The sequence below is a fragment of the Cheilinus undulatus genome, linkage group 4 (genome assembly GCF_018320785.1).
Source record: "Cheilinus undulatus linkage group 4, ASM1832078v1, whole genome shotgun sequence".
Taxonomy (NCBI): Eukaryota; Metazoa; Chordata; class Actinopteri; order Labriformes; family Labridae; genus Cheilinus; species Cheilinus undulatus.
Window position 1 is genome coordinate 21,182,120 of NC_054868.1, and position 21,007 is coordinate 21,203,126.

Genomic DNA, 21,007 nt, shown 5'->3' on the forward strand with positions numbered 1-21,007 from the left:
AGTTTGTCTTGAGCCCCGCACTGCAGCGATTCAACTTACAATTACTGAAATAACCTTTTAAAGGTGTTTTAAGTCTTGACTTGCTTTTTTTAGTCCACAATGAGTCAAAGAAGTGTGCTGTGGCGTTAAACAAGCTCAGGTACCTCTGCTAAAGCAAATTTCTGTCAAGGTCTTCAGAGTTAAAGCACATAGTTGTTATTTTTCTTAAAATGCTTCAACTGTGAATGCCTACACCAGAAAATGTTCTTTAGTCAGTGGCAGCTTAACACACCGGAGCAGGGCAAAGGCAACACTTAAAACTATGGATCTAGTTAGAAAGAAGGGAACACGGAGACACTTAAAAAAATCACCTTTCTGAAATCATATGCTTAGACATGAGCTCAGTATGCAACCACAAGCTCATTTAAGGAGGAGAAAGGGGTTTCAGCACTTGTATATGCAATTAAATGCATCACCCTTTTTAAATTTTGTAATAATGTGATATAATACCGTTGCAAGGGGCCAAAAAAAAAGTCATTAGATTTTTAGACTGTATTGTTCAGGACTAGCTTAATTGCAATCATTTGTATCATGTGAATGTTTACCTTGGTGTGTGTTTTTGTCTTTGTGTATGTACGTACAAGTCAGATTTGACAAAAGGAGCTTCACCATATGTTGTTGGGTTTTAGACCTTATTGTCCTAATTTGATTTAAATTGTTATATTAAACATAACTATTCCAACTGCAACATGTTCCAAGGCAAAAACATCACTAGAATAGATGTCACATTTTCCGATATGCTGGAATTGAAGGACGTCATGCAGGTCCATTTTTTCTAACCACTGGGCTATAAATCCAGCACCATTGTTCCAGCCTTGGGCAAAGTTGAGCATTCAAACATGCCTTGGTTACAGTTTCTAGTGCTGTGTTCCAGGAAAAAAGGCAAACTGCTTTACCAGCCTTTCTGTTGTCTTCCCAGTGAGTGTAGCCCATTCTCCAGCTTCCCTGCAGGGCCTAAAACTGGGACCATTTGTTTTGTCCAACGTGACAACTTGTAAGCTTTTCTTGGCTCAGAAAAGCAGCTTAAGGGACTTGATCTTTGGTCTAGTGAGCCCAGCTAGAGCATGTACACGTGCTGGGGCACGGCTCCCCCACCTCCCAAAGCCACCCAGTGTTAGTCCTTAACAGTGTAGCTTGACTTTGTCTTAGCTAACAACCATGTTAGAGGAAGAGGATGTAATTGGCAGGCTGATGGGATGAGCACAGGGATAGGTTAAGCACACCTGACTAAGGGAAGCTTTGAGAAGCACGAAGGCTTTATCCAAACTCCCACTGTGTCAGCATGAGCGCAGGGAGCATTTCCGCTTTATGATTAACATTGTGAGACTCGAGTCTGAGTAGAATCAGCCACTACTGTCAGAATGTGACACAATATGGCTGTTGTTTTACACCTCTTTTCAAACCTGCATGAGTGGTAGTCAGATGTAATGAGGAGATCATATTCTTCTAATGAAGTTAGTTTGGTTCACGAGGCGGTGAATACACCTTGTCCAAGGTTAAATTTGCTCTGCAAGAAAGCACCCTCAGGCCAAGAAAAGATCGTTTCATTTTCACCCAACTGAGGTTGAGCAGGGATGAATTACTCCTCATTGATATACCTCTTCATAACACTTGCTTGCAGATTTCTGACATGGGAAAATTTCTGTAGTTTATACTATTAAGAGAGGAGCTTTGCTTTTATTTACATTGTGTTTGGATTTCTTTTAACACTCCGTAGCCCTGAAGACAAAAAGAGTAGAGTCATTTCCTCATCAGACAAATTCTTACATGAAGGGCGCATGACAAGTACGACAGAAGAAAGTTAGACTACATGGACCTTTTGCATCAGAAGCATCCTGTGGAAATAAGCACAACATTTCCTGTAGCTTCTTCTTGCAGAAAAAAACCTCCTTGTATCACAAAGTAAGCCTACTACAATGCATTTGCTACAGTTCTATGGACTGGTATTCCCACTAGCATCCTGTCAGAATATGAAAAAAAAATGTCAAAGATGAGGTCACTATATTTCCTCTTAGAACCCTCAGAGTCCATTCTGCACAGATGTTCTTTCGACAGGTGTAAAAATGCACCACACAGGGGATCAGATGTCAGCACTTGAAGATTCACCCATTACTCCAGATTTGTCTCTCTCTCCTGACTTGTGCTATTTTGACATTTTTTGTTGCACCCTTATTCTGAAAAAGTGCATGTGCGCAGCATTTAGTGGGAGGACAGGATAGTTGAAAATGAACTAAATGGGCATATGGGCTTGGTCAGCAAGTTTTAAGTAGGCTGTCCTGGTTTAATTAAATTAGAACATTTTCAGTCATATCACTTTGTTTGTAGGTGATGAATGAATCAACCACAAACAGACTGTATGTTCAGGCTCTTCTGTGTTCAGCTTAATGTGCTGTTAATTGTACATATTGTTTTTACTCACCCTCTGCCATTAATGGCATGTTAAAAAGGCTGATAAGCCCACTTTGTGTCAAAAAGATGAGGCTATGGTTACATGCTGTTCCAGGAAAAAATGCTCCTGTGCTCCTTCTTGTCTTGGAGCAGAATGTCACGTGAGCAGCCAAGCTAACTTAATATGTACCTTAAGGAAAGAGAGATGAAGATAGAAAGGAGAGAAATAGGATGCTTGTTGAATACACAAGACAGACTCAATTAGACTAAATCTGACCACAGTTTCTATTTTTAGTCATACAGCTGGGGAAAAAGGGGAAAACACCACTGCCTTCTGACCAACCATAGAGGTTAGTTTTTCACCAATGAGCACAGCGAGATGAAGAGAAGCCCCCACCCTTTACATTTACACTCTTAGCATCCACCTTAGATGCTCTCTACATCAGGGTGCACACTGAATATCAGTTTATGCCCTTTTTTTTGAGAACCTCAGCTGCACAATGAAAGTGCCAACTGGGTTAAGTGACTTAGCAAGTTAGAGAGTTCAAGCAAGGTGAGGGAGAAAGTGAGAGTGTGCCTCCATGTGTTCAGCACTATAGTGTGTGTTTGTGCATGAAGTGTTGATTTGGATGATTTGGATTTCAATCCTACCCTATCCTCTTTTGGATGTATTAAAAAACATCCACAGCTGGAGAGAGGACATGGTCTGATGGGACAGCCCTTCACCCTCCCCCCTTTTCTGCCTTCCTGTCCTCAGCACCAACATCTGGCTAGATCCCTAGCTTTACATTGGGCACATTTTTAGGAGTCGGGCCATATTGGAGTTTTAATCCAAAGCCTCTGCCCTCAGTCAGGGAGTCAGGGCTAAAGGGGAACGTGAGGGTTTAGGGATGGGTCAGGGATGTCATGTGGCACTGTGTGGAGAAGGAATCAGGAAAAGTTGAGACCTGGTGCATTAGAAGTAGGGCTGAATGATTTGGGAAAATAATGTAACTGTGAAATTTTTCTCCCAATATTGCAATTGTGATTTAATTTTTAACTGACATTTTGACACATTTCAGGTAAAGGAAATATTGCATCTTCTGACATAATGTGATTTAATCTAAATTTTGATTAATTGCCCAGCCTTAATTAGAGATTTGATGCCCTGAAAGCGCTAATCCGTAGTTCCTTTCAGTTGTTGCACATTCTCATTCTAACTTCAAATACTCCCAAAAATAAGTTAAACCAGTCAGACAAAGCATGATGATACAGTAGTCAGATTGACTACTTGGCTGGTCTTACTCTGAGGTACTGTCACTGATGTAAAGCCCACCTAAAGGCATGTTCTCTCTTCCAAATGTACCCCCCTCAATCCAACCTCATCTCCCATCTCCCCCTCTTTGTTTCTATGCTCCATCTCCTTGTCTCTCACCTACTTTCTTTTTTATCTCCCTCTCTCTTTTCCAACCTTTGTCACTGGAGCAGATTAAAAGGCAGTGTGCACGTGTGAACTAATCCGTGTGTTAGTGATGGGCTTCAGCCACAGAGTATCTTGGCCCTGCTGAGCAGCCAGCATTCCCCCTCTAACCTCACCCCCTCCCACTCCTGCTTCCTCTACTCGAATGAACTCTGCATGTGTGTGTCTGTGTGTGAGCACGTGTATGTATCTGTGGCTACTGTTTGAGGAGGGCAAATTACTGCACTATTTTTTCATTCTTTCCCTTTCAAACTCAACCTGTCTTCTGCTCCGTCTCTGCTTCCTCTGTTCCTACTTTTTCCTGATCTGTCTTAAATCCCTCATCTGCACTGTTGCTATGCATCATGGCAGATGCTGTTGCATCCTTGGGTTTAGCATGACAACTCTGTTGATCTGTGTAGTAAACAACTGTTTCATTCTGTTTACTACTTGTGAGTTTAGTTGAGCAGCATTGGGAATGATAATCATGATTGTTTTAATCAATATTGGGATTGACAATTATTTTTTATAAATCTCAAAGACATTTCTATTTTCATTGCTTATTTGAAACCTTAAAAACCTTATATCCTGCTGCTGACCTCTTGTAATGGTTAGGCTGAGACAACAAAATCAGCTCTGGCATTTTGGTCCTTAACATTTGCCCTAATTTTTGTTCAGATATGACACAGCAGCCCCTAACTGCACCAACGGTTCCACTAGCCTCACAATGTATGAACTAAAAAGAAGACCTACTAAGAAGTGAATGTCAAAGAATAAGACTAGATTTTAGGATAAATCCTCATCTAAGAATGTATTTTATCAAGTAGTACTAAACATTTTACCCTATTATGATTGCTTTTGAAAGTCATTCAGTTAATGTTAATGATTCAACTTGAATATTTTCACAGCAAACAGCTCTTGCTGTGCTTTTATTTTTCTGACATTTCCACAGGTATGGAGATAATTGACTTTTATTGATAATGATTGCCTTATTGATAGTCCTTTTTGATCTGAGTACTTATCAATACCACTATCGATACTTTTCTGTTGTTTGGAGGGCAGGCAAATTAATAACAATGAATTTACAATAGAAGTGGTATAAGCTGGCTAGAGCTTGAGTTAAAAAGTTATAATTCAGTCTGTTTGGTCTATTTTATATCCCTGATACACAAAAATGTTTCTCATTGTCACTACTGTATTTATTTAGGTTTCTCATCAAAAACTGATCTCTGTTTTCTTGATGTGACATTTACAAACACCCTGATATTTTACTCACATCACTCTTTTTTACTGAGGTGATCTGAACGCATCATATGTAGTTATCTTTGAGCTTGTTAAGTCAGCTGATGAACTTTTATTCTGCTGATCCTACCACAGATTGGATTAATATTTTTAACTAACATGACTCGCTGCAAAGTTTGGAGCACTTTGCAGCACTTATCTGAGCAGGTGAAGAAGAAAACTGACATGAAGCAGCTGGAGCCAGTAATATGAGGGCATGCTACTGGCAGTGTCCTTTTGTTCTTCTAGCTGACAGTTGAGAGTAGGGCTGGGCATTAAATCGATTCAATCAAGATTCGGAAAATGGAGATTTTCTTAGAGCAGTAACACCAAAAGTGAAAGCTTTATGGCCTTCTGATGGTCTTGTTTACCTGCATAGATCATAAACCAACATCAGCATTACTTTTAGAGCTTGGGAGTTAATTTAAGCATCCCCCATCATGGGATTTTTTTAGACAAGTCTACAGCTGATACATCAACCTATAGAGGAAAATTCAGTTTACTTTTGTTACATGTTATTGATAAAATAAAAACAAAACCATTTGAATTGTTTGTTTTCCATTTCAAAAGAATCAAATTTGGTGTGAAAAAATCAGAGATTCAATCTTCAACATATAACACCAAGACCTAGGTGAAGGTAGGGCTGAATGATTGGGGAAAAAAATCTAATTGCAATTTTTTTCCCCAAATATTGTGATTGTGATTTGATATGCGATTATTTCTGAAGTTCCTTATCTTATGATGATTTTGACTCATATTGCACATCGGATATGAATTTTTGTATTGAAGGGAGTGATAATTTTTATATCATTCTTATGTTCAAGAAGAAAAATGTACAAAAATGAAGAAAGTAGGATTTTTCCAATACTCTTCTGAAAAAAATGACACTTGAATGATTGCATGGCATGTACTGCATAACATCTCTGCTGCAATTAAAAAAAAGATATAAAATGTGTTTTGGCACAAATTTCAGGATCAAGAAATATTGCACCTTCTGCAATTTGAAAATTGCAGCAGGCCATATTGCCATTTAATCTATGTTGTGATTAATTGCCCAGCCTTACTGCACTTTGGTTAAATTTGAAGCACAATAGTGATGTGCTTTGAGCATATGTTCTTCTTGCAAGAAGTGATGGATGTTTTTACACCAGTGGTATCATAGAATGACATTACAGAGCCTGTGAGACTGGATAGCTGTATCAATAAGCTGAAATGTTACAGATTTTTTTTTTTTAACCCACAACCCATCTTTCAAGGGTTTCAATCTTCATCCCTAGTTATACATGTCTTTGTACAGTCTAATGAGTGTTGCTCTTTACTTTTGGCATGGAAAATGCTTTTATTTTGAAAGACAAACATCCAGTTCATCTGCAGTTACAGTGGTAACTTAAAGGGTGAAGGAATGAAGAATGGAAACAACGTTTAGAAATTACATTCAGCTCACATGTTACAGAGGAATCATGAGGAAAGCTGTGTAAACAAGATATATAACCAAACATGATCTAAATAGGATAATGTATTCAAAATATTTTAAAAAGATGACCACATAGAGTTTGTACTTAAAAAGTAGATAATTAACAGTTGTGTTTCTTCCGCTGTGGGAAGGTAAAAAATCCTGATTAAGATTCAGTTACAATGCAGCTCTAGTGTGAATCTGTGAGTCCAAATACATTTGTGAATCCTCATTTACATTCTTAGACAAAGTTTTAGGTGTGGTTTCTGCCTAGAATCTATATGATTTTTTTCGTTAGTGTTACAACCAATTGAAAGCTTCCTCCACTCTCCTCCACACACTCTGAATCTCTTCTTGGGATTGAGGTCACAACTGCACGAATGTTCAGAAGTATCAAAGTCCCTTTCCCACCCACTCATACGCAGCAATGAATTTTTACTCCTTCTGCATTTTCTTTTTATTTTTTTTTCCTCCTGCTGCTTTGTAACTAGAATATGGGTCATCATATCTCATAGTTCCCATGAAAATTCCAAGACTTTTTGATATTTTTTAAATTTCCAAATCTTGGAAAAAGATGCTGTGCACAGAAAAGAGATGAGCAATCCCATCATTCCTCGGCCATGCTTGGTAAATGTAACAGTTTGCTGTTAGTTAAGGCAGGTGGATAACTGATGTGAAACCATCTGGCCACAGTCAGTAATATCTGAAAACAAAGCGGCTGAAGAAGAGCATTTCTGTCTTGTTTATTCAAGCTTTATGCCAGGTGAAAGATAAAGATGATTAACAGAACTTTTCTAACTCTCAGGTGAATAGTCTAAGGGGCTTTCACCTGCTGTCACTGTCACAACAAAGACCTCACTATGACTGGCTTAGCTCACTTAGTCCCTTCTTCAGTGAGGCTTCGTGAGTAGAGTGCTGCTTTTAATCTTTCAAGGTTAGGGGTTAAATTTCTCCTGATGCCACCCATGCATAACATATCACACTGGTGTCACTTGTTGAAGACACAAAGCACGCATATCTGTGGTGTGTTTTTTGGGTGGTTGTGTTGATATAAAAATTTGATTCAGAACTTGAAGCGAGTGAGTAGATTTGAGTCACTCCCCCATTGCTAAACCCAGCGGAACTCCTGACAGTCTGGCTCTCGTTTGTGCCCATGGCTAGTTTCTGGGCAGATTACACAGACAGAAACCCTCCCCTCCCTCCCCCACTCTCTACATCTCTCACCCTCTCTATCTCTCGCTCCGACTCTGTGCGTCTATCCCATCTGTCCGCCTTTCATAAAGGAAATGAGGGAAGCATCAGTCTGTCAGGAAAAAAAAAGAGAGCCTACCATCGCTGTGGGGCAAAGATTGCTCTAATCTTGTGTGCTTGTAGAAACGTGACAGACTGACTGGCGCATCAGCAGCGGACGAAATCTAACTTTGAGCCAACACACACACAGAAATACAGATCAACTAGCAAGCATGTCATTCAAAGTCCTCCAGTCCTTAAGCTTTCAACAGTAAGCGGCATGGTCCGATGCATTGTCCAGTGGGTATAAATTACATGAGTAGTATCACTACAACACGAGTTAGTGATCACGTGCCATCCTTTAGCTAATGCCATAACCATCTGTCAAATCATAAATCATCACTTTTCAACAAGACAGTAAACCTAGAATGGTGATTTCACCATCCTAATGTGACTCCATTAGACATAAAAGCTTGTTTCCATCTGCATTTGTCATTTCCTGAACCTGCCATTTATAGCTCACATCATAAAGCTAGAGTTGGTTAAAGTACATACTGCTGGCGCCGGTCCTGCTGCCAGGCTGTTTCTGTTTGATGACTGTTCCAGCAGTCAACCTAGTGAGTAGTAGTTTCTCTTGGTAAAAAAAAAAAAAAAAAAAAAAGAAAGAAAAAACCTTTTCAGTCAGGTGCCACTTTCTGTATGGATTAACATGTGACCCTGACAGGCAGCAGTCATGTGAGAGGAGGAGGGAGAGTATGTGTGAAAGAGAAAATGGGAGAAATACGTACATATAGGGGATAAAAAAACAGAGAATCCTAGAAGAAGCAAATTTAGCAGAAAAACAACTATTCTTTGTGTTAACTCAGTGAGCCACAAAACAAAAGTGGTGAGTAAACAGAGAACTGTTGTTCCTATAGTTCAGTGTGTGTTTGTGTTTAAATGCACACAAGTGTAGACACAATGTCACACAGACAGCTGGTTAATGCAAATTTCAGGTTTGTTTTCATAATCTAGAAGCTGCATCGCATTTTACTGTCAATTCAGCCAAATTAAGGAGCTCAACACATAGGTCATTACCATCCTGGAATTAAACTTACTAACTGCTTTGATACTACAGCAACAAAAAAGTCTTCACTACATGCTGTATTGCAGCATTACCAATTGTTTTTTACAGTTTAGTCTACATGAGTTTCCCTGCATTTTTTGATGGATTCATTCCAATGAAATAGATATGTGGTTGAGTGAAAAGCAGAGGAGAACATGGAATTTTACTAACTGATACTCATATGTAACATTGTTTGGCTTATAGGCCTTCATCAAAACACCTGTGTCTGAGGCAGCACTCCAACCACCTGTGTCATGCATGCCTTAAGCCTGCTCTGTAGGTCACAGCAGGTGACATGCTCACCATCTTATCAACAGTGAATAGGCTGCTGGCGCTCTGGCTGCAAAGGGTTATCCAAGGAAATGACAATGGGCTCAAACTTGCATTGTGCCACAAATACGGAGTTCAAGTTGAGTCTGAAGCCTTTGAGGGGCAAGTAGGCCTACAGGTTAAGCCTAAAGGCACATCTGCGTGCCTGGTGCACACACACACACATCTCCCTCTCCCATTCTGTCATTACATTGATGTGATGAGGTAAAAAAATCTTATAGCACAGACAATTATCATGTACTGTTACTTGCTACTTTGTATTGCACACAAAAAATGTTTCTCATGAGCAATTTTCAGTCCATGTCAATGACATAGCTTTGAACATTCATTTCATTTTATCACCTTGATAGATCAACGATGCTACCTGCTCGTTATGTGGTTAAAATTATTTATCAATTGCAAGGTAAATCATAGTTTATTTTCTTAGGGAATTTGGGTGGCTAGATGTAGCTTTCTCTGGTAACATCATAAGATTGGAAAAGGTTGGTGACCACGGTTTTAACTGATACCAATACTGATGCTGATAGATTAATGTAGGTCAGATCAAAAACATGCACGTTTTTGTACCAGCAGAGAGAGAAGCAAGGGGAGGAAGGTAAACACATAGGCTGTAGAAAGAACTGGACAAAGCCTGTGTGACGTCAGCTGTCTGCTTACAATAGGCAGACTCAAACTGCTTTGGAAGCCAATCTGCTGGGGCTTCCATATTGAAATCGTGGTCTCAACCAAACTTTGGATCAACCTAACAGCCCGCCCACTAAGTGCGACTTCCTGTCAGCTGGCTAGCTAGCATTCTGGTCGATAGAAACATAGCTTCTGCCTGCCAAGCTATATGTCAATCAAATGAGACGCGCCAATCAGTCAGCAGTGAGGTTTTTCCTAAATATAATCTAACCATTGTGGTTCAAAAAAATTCACCCCCCTGTACAGTGATAGCACATGAAGACATTAGCTAATGAGACACGTTTGATTTTTTGAACCAGGCTGTAAACCAGTTTATTTCTAGAGTAAAAAGCGGCTTTTTAATAGGTAATCAGACGAGACTTCAGGTGTTCCTGCAGCCAGCCTCAAGTGGACACTCGCTGTACTGCAATTATTTGCACTTTTTATTTTTATATTTCATTTTTCAGGACTGGAGGTTACCACTTGGGTAAACACAGCTGTGTGTCAAGTTGGTGGAGAGATAGCTAAAACCATTTCAGAACTTTCCATACACTATTAAAGACTGAGCATTTCATAATTTATATATTTTTGATTCATTGGTAGAAAACTGAATGAAGTCCTTTTCAGAATAAAACTACTAAATTTGACTTTATATTGATTTTTACCCTTTCTGCACACAATTTTATTAAAAATCCAATAGAACAGTCTATTTTAATCACCAAACTAGTGCCATTTGGGGCTGAATTAACAATCAGCTGCTTAGAGGACATTTCAAAATATATATCATGTATCGGAATATAGCAAAAATATATTAGGATATCAATTTTACACCTCCGAGCTCTAGACCATGTGATAAAACATTCTAAAGGTCTTATTAGTATTTCTTACATTAGTCCACCTACATCCTTGCCCACGTTACACTTTATGTGAAATGTGGGCGCAACCACTGGTGCTTTCGGTCTAATTCTGTAAATATTAAATTAATTTAAAAAAATCACACCCCTGATGCATTCAGACACTAAACAGCATGGTTAAAGCACCATTGTAAAAGGCACATATTTGACCTTATTTAGTAGTACCATGAATAGAGCAACAAGTACCAGGACTCAGGCGCTTCAGAGAATAATGCATAACTTTCAGCTCATAGTAACATTAAGCTGGATGCTTGATTTAAAAAATGAGGAGTACTTATTAAATTGAGAAAGTATTTATTCAAAACAACCACTAGTCACTTTGGTAAGCCACTGGGTAACTGTGTTCTTTCTAATGCTGTTACTGTACTGGAAGTTCAACCCACATTCATAGCTGCAGAAGAAATCCTGGCCATAAGGTGGAAAAACAAAAATGAAAAAGGATTATTTGAATATCATATTTTTTTCAGAGAATTAGAATAATACTAATAATTTGTATTCATGAATTGACTTCAATTGAATCTCTTTATGAAGTAGAAAAAAAATACTGAACTCTACTTTGATATGGATTGTATCATGAGTGGTTACGTCCCTCCTGAAAATGTTTGTAATTGTTGTGCTCTCGCTTCTCCAACTTTTAAAAGAGTTGTGGGTTTAACAGAACAACCTGCCATTACTGCAAAGCATTATAGGCAGCAAGTGTTTAAGCTGCAATGTGGATTGAGTCCCGCCTCTCTCCATGTATATTGTATGCAGCCATCTGGAGAGCATAGATCAGTGTGCTACATGTTCACGTTGCTTTTTCATGTATGATCTGTGGGAATTAGCGTGCTATGTGGATCTGAGGTGACCAGCTTCTCATGCTGGCTATTTTTAACTCTGTAATAATGGATCTGGAACATTTTGGAAAATAATTATCACAGCACAGAAAAAAACACCCTGCATTTGATTTAATCATCCTGATTTAGTCATCCTCCTCCTAGTGAGACAATTTGCTGCTGAATTCATGTAGAGCCCAACGGACAGGGCTTAGTACAATTTAAATGAGGCTTTGCATTACAAAATACTCTTAATCACTCCAGTAATCTGTGACATGCCTGTGAATCTTGATTAGCGGCTGCTTTAAGTGAGCCCTGACATTAGAGAAGATGTAAGGAGAGGAACAAAAGAACTCCAAAGCAAAGTTCTTACTTCCATTCCTCCCTGACAGGGCCGTCGTAATGATGTCTTAATTTCCTCTTGCATGTCAATTTAGGAGATTTACCACTGAGACGGCCATTGGTGATGTGTAATTAGTGTAATAACTGGGTGAAGGGTCAGATTTCCTCCCCCTCTGCATGTATTAGAAGTAGGTCAAATAGGGAGGGTGTGTGTGTGTGTGTGTGTGTGTTCATGTGCATGTCAAATGGGTTTGAGAGTGTGGGATTTGCCAAAGTGAGTATTGACTGGTATCTGGGCTGGAAATCTGACCCTCGCTTTTAAGAGCATGTCCAGTAATTATGTCAGACATCTTGGATGGCATGAGAAGTGATCCATTATTTACGTATTCACAAGTTTGGAATCTAGGGCAGCCATGTTTTTTTCCCCTCTTCTTTCCCTTGCATCTGCTAATGGTGATGCAAAAGTAGCGGCATTGTCAGTGCTGTTTTTAGGCTTCTTTTGCTTTCTAAACAAAAGCACTTCAGTCTGTCTATGCCACTCTAAAGGCATTTCTTTTATTGCTATATTCTGCATTTTAGTCATTGACAAAAAGAAATAGCATGCAAATCCATCAAATGCTTTCTCTTGTCCTTTTAATACTGCCAGCAGACAATAGAATACCTTCCTGTTGCACAAGTCTGTGTCTAAAGTGAACAGGCAGTAATTGATGAAATACTTTTCTGGTTGGCTTTCTGATCACAGACTGAGCCATCACAAGGTATCTTCAAATTATCAGGTTGCATCAGAGCAAGACAAGTTATGTCAGCCATAAAGTGATCCAGACCAACCCTTGAAAGAGTTTCATGTCACCAAAATGTTGAGGTATCATGGAACTATTTGATTAAGAGGAAAAAGCAAAATACTGGAGTGCTAGTTGTTGTTATCATCAGACAAGATCAGGTCAAAACAAATTGTCTCAGTAGTAACTCAATAACAGTTTGTTTGCTATGTGTGTACCAAAATGCGTGACAAATTGCTGGAATTCTTAAAGCCTGCAGCAACTGCAATTTTTTATAAAGAAAGAAGACTTCCAAGGTCACTTTTTAAATTCTGTCAAAGTCTTTCCAACACAGGAACTACTTTAGTGTCAAAGTAAACCCAAAAAAGATATTCGACACTGCTTGTGATTTGTAACAATCTGAAATGTTCTGCTCTTACATAGATATTTAGACAGATAGAGCAACAGCCATTTGGGAGTTAAACCAAATAATATGCTGACTGGCTCCAGTGTAGATCATTAACCAGGCCTACTTCATGTTAACAAATGTGATTTGTCAGACAATAAGTTAAAATATTAATGTTATGTTAATCTCTGTCAAACCTGAATAACTGCTCTATTCAGGAATCAATATTCTACATTGGTAACTGATGTCTGTTCGTGCCAAATCATTTGGCAAATGGCTGAGTTTTGTGAACAGGTCGATATTGGTCAACATCCATGTTGAACGGATGCATCTGTGCATCCCTAGTGTGTACACCCACCAAGCGGCAACCTACGGTCCTGATTGCTATGCTGCGAGTGTCCACTTTAGGCTGGCTGCAGAAACACTGGAGGTCCCATACACCACACATGTTAAAAGTTTTTTACGCTAGAAATAAACTGGTTTACAGCCTGGTTAAAAAACCAAACTTGTCTCATTAGCTAATGTCTTCATGTGCTCTAACTGTACAGGGGGGTGAATTTTTTTGTACCACAACAGTTTCAATTATATTTAGGAAAAACCTCACTGCGCACTGATTGGCGTGTCTCATGTTATTGACAATTAGCTTGACTGGCAGAAGATCCCTATCTGACCAGAATGCTAGGTAGCTATCAGACAGGAAGTCGAGCTCAGTGGCCAGGCTCTTGCCTGCCGTTAGGTTGATCCAAAGTTCGGTTGAGACAGCGATTTCAATATGGTAGCCACCACGGATTGGTTTCGAAAGCTGTTTGAGTTCACCTGTTGTAAGCAGACGGCTGACGTTACACAGGCTTTGTCCAGTTCCTTCTACAGTCTATGACACCCACAAGCAAATACCCAGCCTCATTATCTAGGTTTGTTCCATATAAAAAGCCCTGTGTAATGTGGACATACTCAATAAATCAACTATTATGAACTGCATGTAAACATTCAAAATGACACACATAGGCTTCAGTGTAGTCAGAAGTGACCAGTAGAACAGAGTTACAGCTATAGACGTGTGGTAGATTTGATACCAATCAGCAGGGACCTTTAGGAGAATAATATCTGTCAGTTAATGGAAAAAAAGAATGCGGTTTCTTAAAGTGAAGTGTAGGTCAAGTTCCTATGTTTATGATAAAGATCCCTGGGTGGTTATCATTTGTATGTTTTCAAGACACCACTGCTGCTGATGCTCATGTCAACATGATGATGTTAAATTCCAGCTTGTATTTGTTTCTTGTCACTGGTAAAAGGAAAGTATTATTTGTATGTCTGTTTATGTCAGATCCTGGATTCACACACTACAGAGATCAGATATCAGAATTGCTGTGTACAATGGGGCCACCAAAGGCCCTTTAATACGAGGGCGAGAGAGGTTTGAGTGTGAAGCTGTTGTTCTGCATGGATTAGGGATGTACATATGATGTGCGTAGGCTCCACAGAAACTAAAGTGGGCAGCACTCCCATACCAACCAGGAGAGCTTCAAAGTGCTTCTTTAAAAAGGACTCTGCTTCAGTGGCACTGGCGGCAGGTTGACGTTTTCAGGCATAACAGTAAAAATGAGACGGCAGTGACGACAGATTTGCTTAAAGATCAATTCTAACCAAACAGGACTTTAAGTTGTTACCTGTAATGTTATTTTCTTTATAGTTCTATAATGAGGTGAAGCTTTGTAATATGATTAAACTGAACAGGAAGTTGTTAGATTGGGAGGAAACAGGGCCAGTCATGCACGTGACTGGTATGGAGGAAGGATGAGAGGAGCTGAGGATGAAGAGGAGGAAAGGTGTGGTGCAGTGACCCGGAGGCTGCCTGGCTGCTCGCTCACATGTCAAAGCCAAAAGGCAGAGCTGCCTGCCTGCGTACCCATCTGGGGCCCATCAGGAACACAAGCCACAGGGGCACACGAGAGCATGAAAGAGACACACATGCATGCGCTGCACACAAACACACACTGGTAAGAGGGGAAGTGCTCCATTGTCTCAGGAGGAAAGGACACTGTCTGTGTCTGTGGTGAGCCTGCAAGCCATGCCTTCAGGATTTAACACACCTGAGTTGTCTGTTTTTATTAAGTATGTTGCAGACTAATGATTTAATAATGAGGGTAAATGCTGCACAACAGCTAATAACTATGTTTTGGTTTAATTTTGCAGTGTTGGTACATGTCAGACATTCACAAGGAGAAAATTAAAATTGATTCCTTCGATTTTTAATTATCAGCTTTCCTGTTCTGATTGTTTTAAAAGGAAAGCACACATTAGATAATTGTGTAAGAGACGTTATGACTCTTCTTTTAAAACAAACTAATGACTGTTCTTTATAAATGCTGGTATAAGCAGCACATTTTCACCCTCAACTCCAAGGTAACTCCCATGAACATCTGGGAGATCAGCAGCAGCTTTAGATGTGTTGTTTCAGCTTTAGCTGTGTGTGATGTTTCCTTTGAATAACCAGCTCCATTATAAATCGATCCGTGTTAAGTCCACAGAAGCTGAATGCCTCACTACCAGAGAGAGTGTGGGATTTCAAAAGTATTTGTTTGCTGAGGTATACCTGCAAGGCAGCAAAAAAACCAAACACATAATGGAGCACACATTTGTATTGGCTTGCCAAACACCCAGATTCTCCCTCCAACTGAATCAAGGAAAAACAAGGTTTTTCTCTAAGTGTTGTCTTGTGCACTAGTATCAAGGGATTTGATCTCCCTGCTGTGCGTGACAGTTTGGAGCACAGGTCCTGTTAGCAACTGGCCACGTGTTATGTAATCCGCCACAGATGAAGAGTTCTTCATTCAGGCAACCTGCCCCTCACTGAGCTTTTCATCAAACACTGGAAATACAAAGAGCAGACACCAGGATACATCAATGATAGTCTGCAGTAAAGATAGTTCCTTAATGCTAACTCCCTCTGAACACTTGTTGCACCTTTTATTCTTTAGGCTTTCATCTTCAAACGTGCTTCCTTTTACAGGTAGATCGCTCTTGCGAATCACTGTTAGAAGTTTTAATATTCCATGTAGTTTCCTGTGATTGAACTTTGAGCTAATAATAGTTGCATTTTTGAATCCTAAATCTCAAAATATTGAAGCTAAAAGTTGCAAACAAAGAGTATGTGTCCCCTAACAGCTCTTTTAAGCTGGCAACCTCAGTTTCCAATGCTAACTGTTGCTAAGTTCTAATAGTAGGCCTGCAATGCTTCCATTTCTACAGCTATTAACTATTAGAGGTGGTCAGCATGGCATGCTTTATATATTTTTAAGACATATTTTTGAGCTTTTTATGCTTTTTTTAATGGAGAAGAGGACAGTAGACAGAGTTGGAAATAGGAATGAGAGTGTGGAGGTGAGACATGTTTGAAAGGAGCTGCTGGAATCCTGCATTGACATTAGCAGCAGCTCTGGTCCTCCAAAGACGAGACAAATTAGTTTCTCTTCATTACTAGTGTTGATAAAGTTGACATGATAAGTCCTTTTCCTTCCTGATATAGACTCTGCAGTGAGAGGAAAGTGACATTGATGATAGGGCCGAGCGATTTGGGAAGATAATCTAATTGAGTATTTTTGCCCCTAATATTGGGATTGCTATTTGATGAATTTTAAGTTTTATGTATTTTTCAACAGACACATGTAATAGATCATTTCGCATTATAACCAACACAGTATCAGAGAGATTAAACTAAGGCTAAACAATTTTGAAAAAATCTCCAATTGAGATGATTTTGACTCATTGATTCTTTACAGATGAGATCATGCAACAGCCGAGAACACCCCTTGGGGGGCAAGAAGTGATTTCTGCATAGAGAAATGTAACCAAAAGGCCTTGTTTTAAACATGTGTTGTGAGCACATAAGAAATGTGTTAATGGACACAGGCTTTTATTGCAGTTTAAATTGACGTTACTTTTGACTACAAGCTTTTTCCTCTTTAAAAGGTCATTACTTGCACACGCGTCTCCCAGAAGAGCACAAAGTGATGGCTCATCCTCAGCCACATTTACAGCAACCTACTGACACAGCTCGTCACCTTGTGAGATCACATCCATTAACCAGGTTTACCTAACTAGTCCATAGCCTTAGCATCCAAGGACATGGAATTGTGCTTCACAGTGAATCCATAGCTGTTTATAACTATCACCAGTCTTTTCTAAGAATTCTGGGAAACAGCCGGCTCTGGTGCTTGCTGTGCTACGTGCCTACTTGAGGGCGTAGGCAGTAGCTTGTAGGTATTTATGGTTGCAAGCCGCCACTCATATTCTAAGCTGCAAATGGTGTAAGCTCTTTGGCTGTGGGTTGACATGATGAACAAGCCTTTCTCTGGGATTAGGACTCTTTCTCAGGGGCATCATCGGTAGTTCATGACCTTTAAACCTTAAGTGAGACTGTTAGAGATAGTGCTGGTGGTTCATGATAACCCAGTCTCCATGGCTATCTTAAGGTGCTTGTAAGGTCATAATCGGTTGATTTATTCTCCCTGAGAGTAGACTCTTTAATTTGATTTTCCATTAGCAGGCAATTCAGTGTCATATCTGTGAATTACAAAGTTGTATGCCCAGTATTCTGTCTCTTCTCTCCCACAGTCACATGCTGTCCTCAGACACTCTCTCCTGTGCTTTTAAGGACTTCTACAGTTATCACAGTGCTCCACTGCAGAGCACAACTTGCACCCAGAGATTAGGACAAATGTCAAGCGCACGTCTCACATGTCTATTTATCAATAAAAGGCACAGCCAGGGTGTTTTTTATGCTGCCAGCCTGTAGCATGTGTCCCTGTAAGAGGAGATCACACAGTACATAAGGTACCTGTGGAAATGATAAAACCAGGACTCAGTGTGCTGGATGAGGTGACATCATGGTGGACTTCTTCCCCCTCCTCCTTTCTTCCACATCATGTGGGTGAGGAATGATGTTTTGTGGTTTCACACCGACTTGGCAAAAAGTGGTGAATCAGCAGCTCCAGTCTTAAAGATCAGAGTCATAGTGGTAGATTTTGTCTGGAGTTTCAGATGCCTGCAGGGTCAGTGTACCCCTCAGCTTATTCTGTATTCATCATATCAGTTTGGGTAGACGAGAGGGTGGGAGACACATGAGTGGTGGTGAGTCGAGGTCATCTGAGGTTGTTTGCTGGAATGATTGTTTGAATCTTGATGGGAGTAAAGGGAAAGAAGATTGTGGTCCTGGACGTCTGGAGTTTGTTAACTTGACGCCTGTTACACCCTTACATGGCTGCGTGTGTGTCCTCTTCTGCCCTCACTGTACAGTCTTTATCAGGAAGTTCATGTGAACAACATGTTCTTAATGTGTACACATGCATAAGCAGGACACAGCTTTTAAGATATCTAAAAAGGGCTGTTTATGAGTGGAGCTGCTAGATTAGGGCAAAAATCATAATCATGTTTATTTTAATTATTATTCAGATCATGATTATTAAACACAATTACTAACTGTATCTGTGTTTGAATTTCAGTTGATTAGACCCAAGTAAATCATTGTGTTGCCTTGAGAGGAGGCCACAGCTTTGTATGATTAAGGGTTCATGTTTTAGGTTTTAAAGACTTCATAAGGGAAGATTCCATACTAAAAAGGTTGAAAAGATATGAACTCAAATAAATTTGAAATAATGCTCGTCAACAGATCATATTGGGGATCAAAACCCAGGTCCTTAAAGACCTGATTTTGTTTTCTTCAAAAATCATCTGTGATTAGCCTGCAAGTCATGTCAGGACATTTTAGATTATTGACATTGCTGTCAGGTTTCACAGGCTCTGTGACCTAACATCATTTTATCATAACATAACATACATCAGGTCTTGCAATGGAGGCGTGAGCTCAAAGCACATTAGCAGTGTGAATTAAGTGAAACCAAAATGTGGTATTTAACAATTTTGGCTCACACAATTTCAGCCTGATATCAATTGCTATATTGAAGGATATAATCATTTCTTTATTCTTGTTTTGAATAAGAGAATATACATGAAGAGGAGAAGTAGGATTTTTGTAAAAAAAAAAAAAAAAAAAAAAAAGAAAAAAAGAAAAATTGTGTCTGATATTTTTTACAAATTTCATGTTAAAGAAATATTGCATAGCCTGTGATTTGAAAATTACAGCAGACCATATTGCAATTTAATGTAATTAGCAATTTATTTTCCAGCCCTAGTAGCAACACAGGAGTAAACTTTAAAACAAGGATGTATGCACACCAGTAGATGAATTCAGTGTTTTTGGAAGTAGTCCTTCAGCTTGTCCCTGCATGCAGGTGAATGTGCTTGTCTCTGTTTGTTTGTGAGTGTGCTCTGGATTAAAACAGTAATTCCTGTTGTTTTCATGATGATTTCAGATGCTGTCTGACAGTTTATATAGAAAAATATACCTCAAAGTTGAGGATTCTGCTTGTGGTTCTGCTCTCACTGTGGGAGTATGAGGAGTCACACGACCAAAATGTCAAACATGTCACAAATCCATCTGACTAGTCAGGAGCAGCTGGTGGGACTGAAGTCCAGTCGTGGACAGCCGTCACTATTTCCCCGTATACAGCACAACAAATGGCACACTGAAAGTCGCCTCGACTTCCAATTGAAGCGTGCAACTCATGCGTGAAACATGCTTGTTTTCAACTCTCTGTAGGCCCTTCCCCATGGAGCCTGAATCAATTCAATCTGGTTTAGAACTGAAATGTTTTGTTCACTGTTCCCAAAATTAAGAACATTTAGCATATTCAGGCACAACACTGAGCACTCACTATGTTCTAAAAAGAGAGCGCGTGCGCTCTGTTGCTACACATGACAAAACGAGCACATCGCAGCATGTGGCACGGTAATCATAACTTTTTTCTTTTATAATCGTGGGAAGCAAAAATCAGATTTGTAATTGGAAGTACTAGCAGTGTGTGTGTTCTATCATGTTGTGAAATATGTGTGTCAGCCCTTCAGCTACAGCTGCACAATAAATTATTTATTGGCGTTATCAGGGATGATGAAATATTTCATGTACATGGCCTACTTAATTTGAAAATGGTTATTGGCAAACATGGCAAATTGCAGAAAAATCCACTTAATTCCTTGTTTCCACATGATTGAATCATAATCTTAATTAGAGTGCTCAACAAAACAGTCATGATTGGAATCTCTGGGACAGATATTCTGCCATGCTGTTCTCTCTGTCGCGAGTCCTAGATGTCTCCCAGGTGGAGCAGCGTGTTTCCCCCTCAGGCTGCCACGAAAAAGGGAATGTGGTTAATTGCCAGCTGATATCTGAGTCCGTGCATGTGCGGTGGATGGATGGAGTTGTTTGGTATTTAAATGAGACCAATACAGATAGACACAAAGCCAAGCTGGACTCTTGCCCTATCCTGTGCATAGAACTGATTACAAATGCAGACGACCTCACACAACTGATGGTTATCATCAAACTCACCCAGACTGTGAGCGTGTGTGTACTACCTGTTCCGTGACTTTTAAACTTTTATCACTGCAGACTGAATTGGGACATCACCTCTTTCATCCCCCCACCCCTGACGTTCAGCACTCATGCATGCCGTTTAATCACACACGTTCTGCACGAGTGTAATGGCTCGCTTTGCTCTTGTGTTCTTATCAGCAGCCCCCCCACACACACAGAGACACTCCAGCCAGCACTCACACGTCTCCTCCAGTCTTAAAGCAGCAGAGCGTAGTAGGAAGCTGTCTGGCCTGGCGTAATCAGTGCAGAGAATTCCTGCTCTGGTCTCCTGGGTTTGTCTCCTTTGGGTGCCCCTTAGAGATAGTTCCTGAGTCTTGGTCGTTCCACTGAGTCCACTGACTCTTAATGTCTCT

At 39.9% G+C, this 21,007-nt stretch overlaps 1 protein-coding gene across 2 annotated transcripts in view; it reads left to right on the forward strand.

Moving 5' to 3' along the window:
• The window catches only part of mxi1 (max interactor 1, dimerization protein), a 45,181-nt gene that overhangs the window by 14,259 nt on the left and 9,915 nt on the right, over positions 1–21,007 (forward strand). The window lies entirely within an intron of this gene.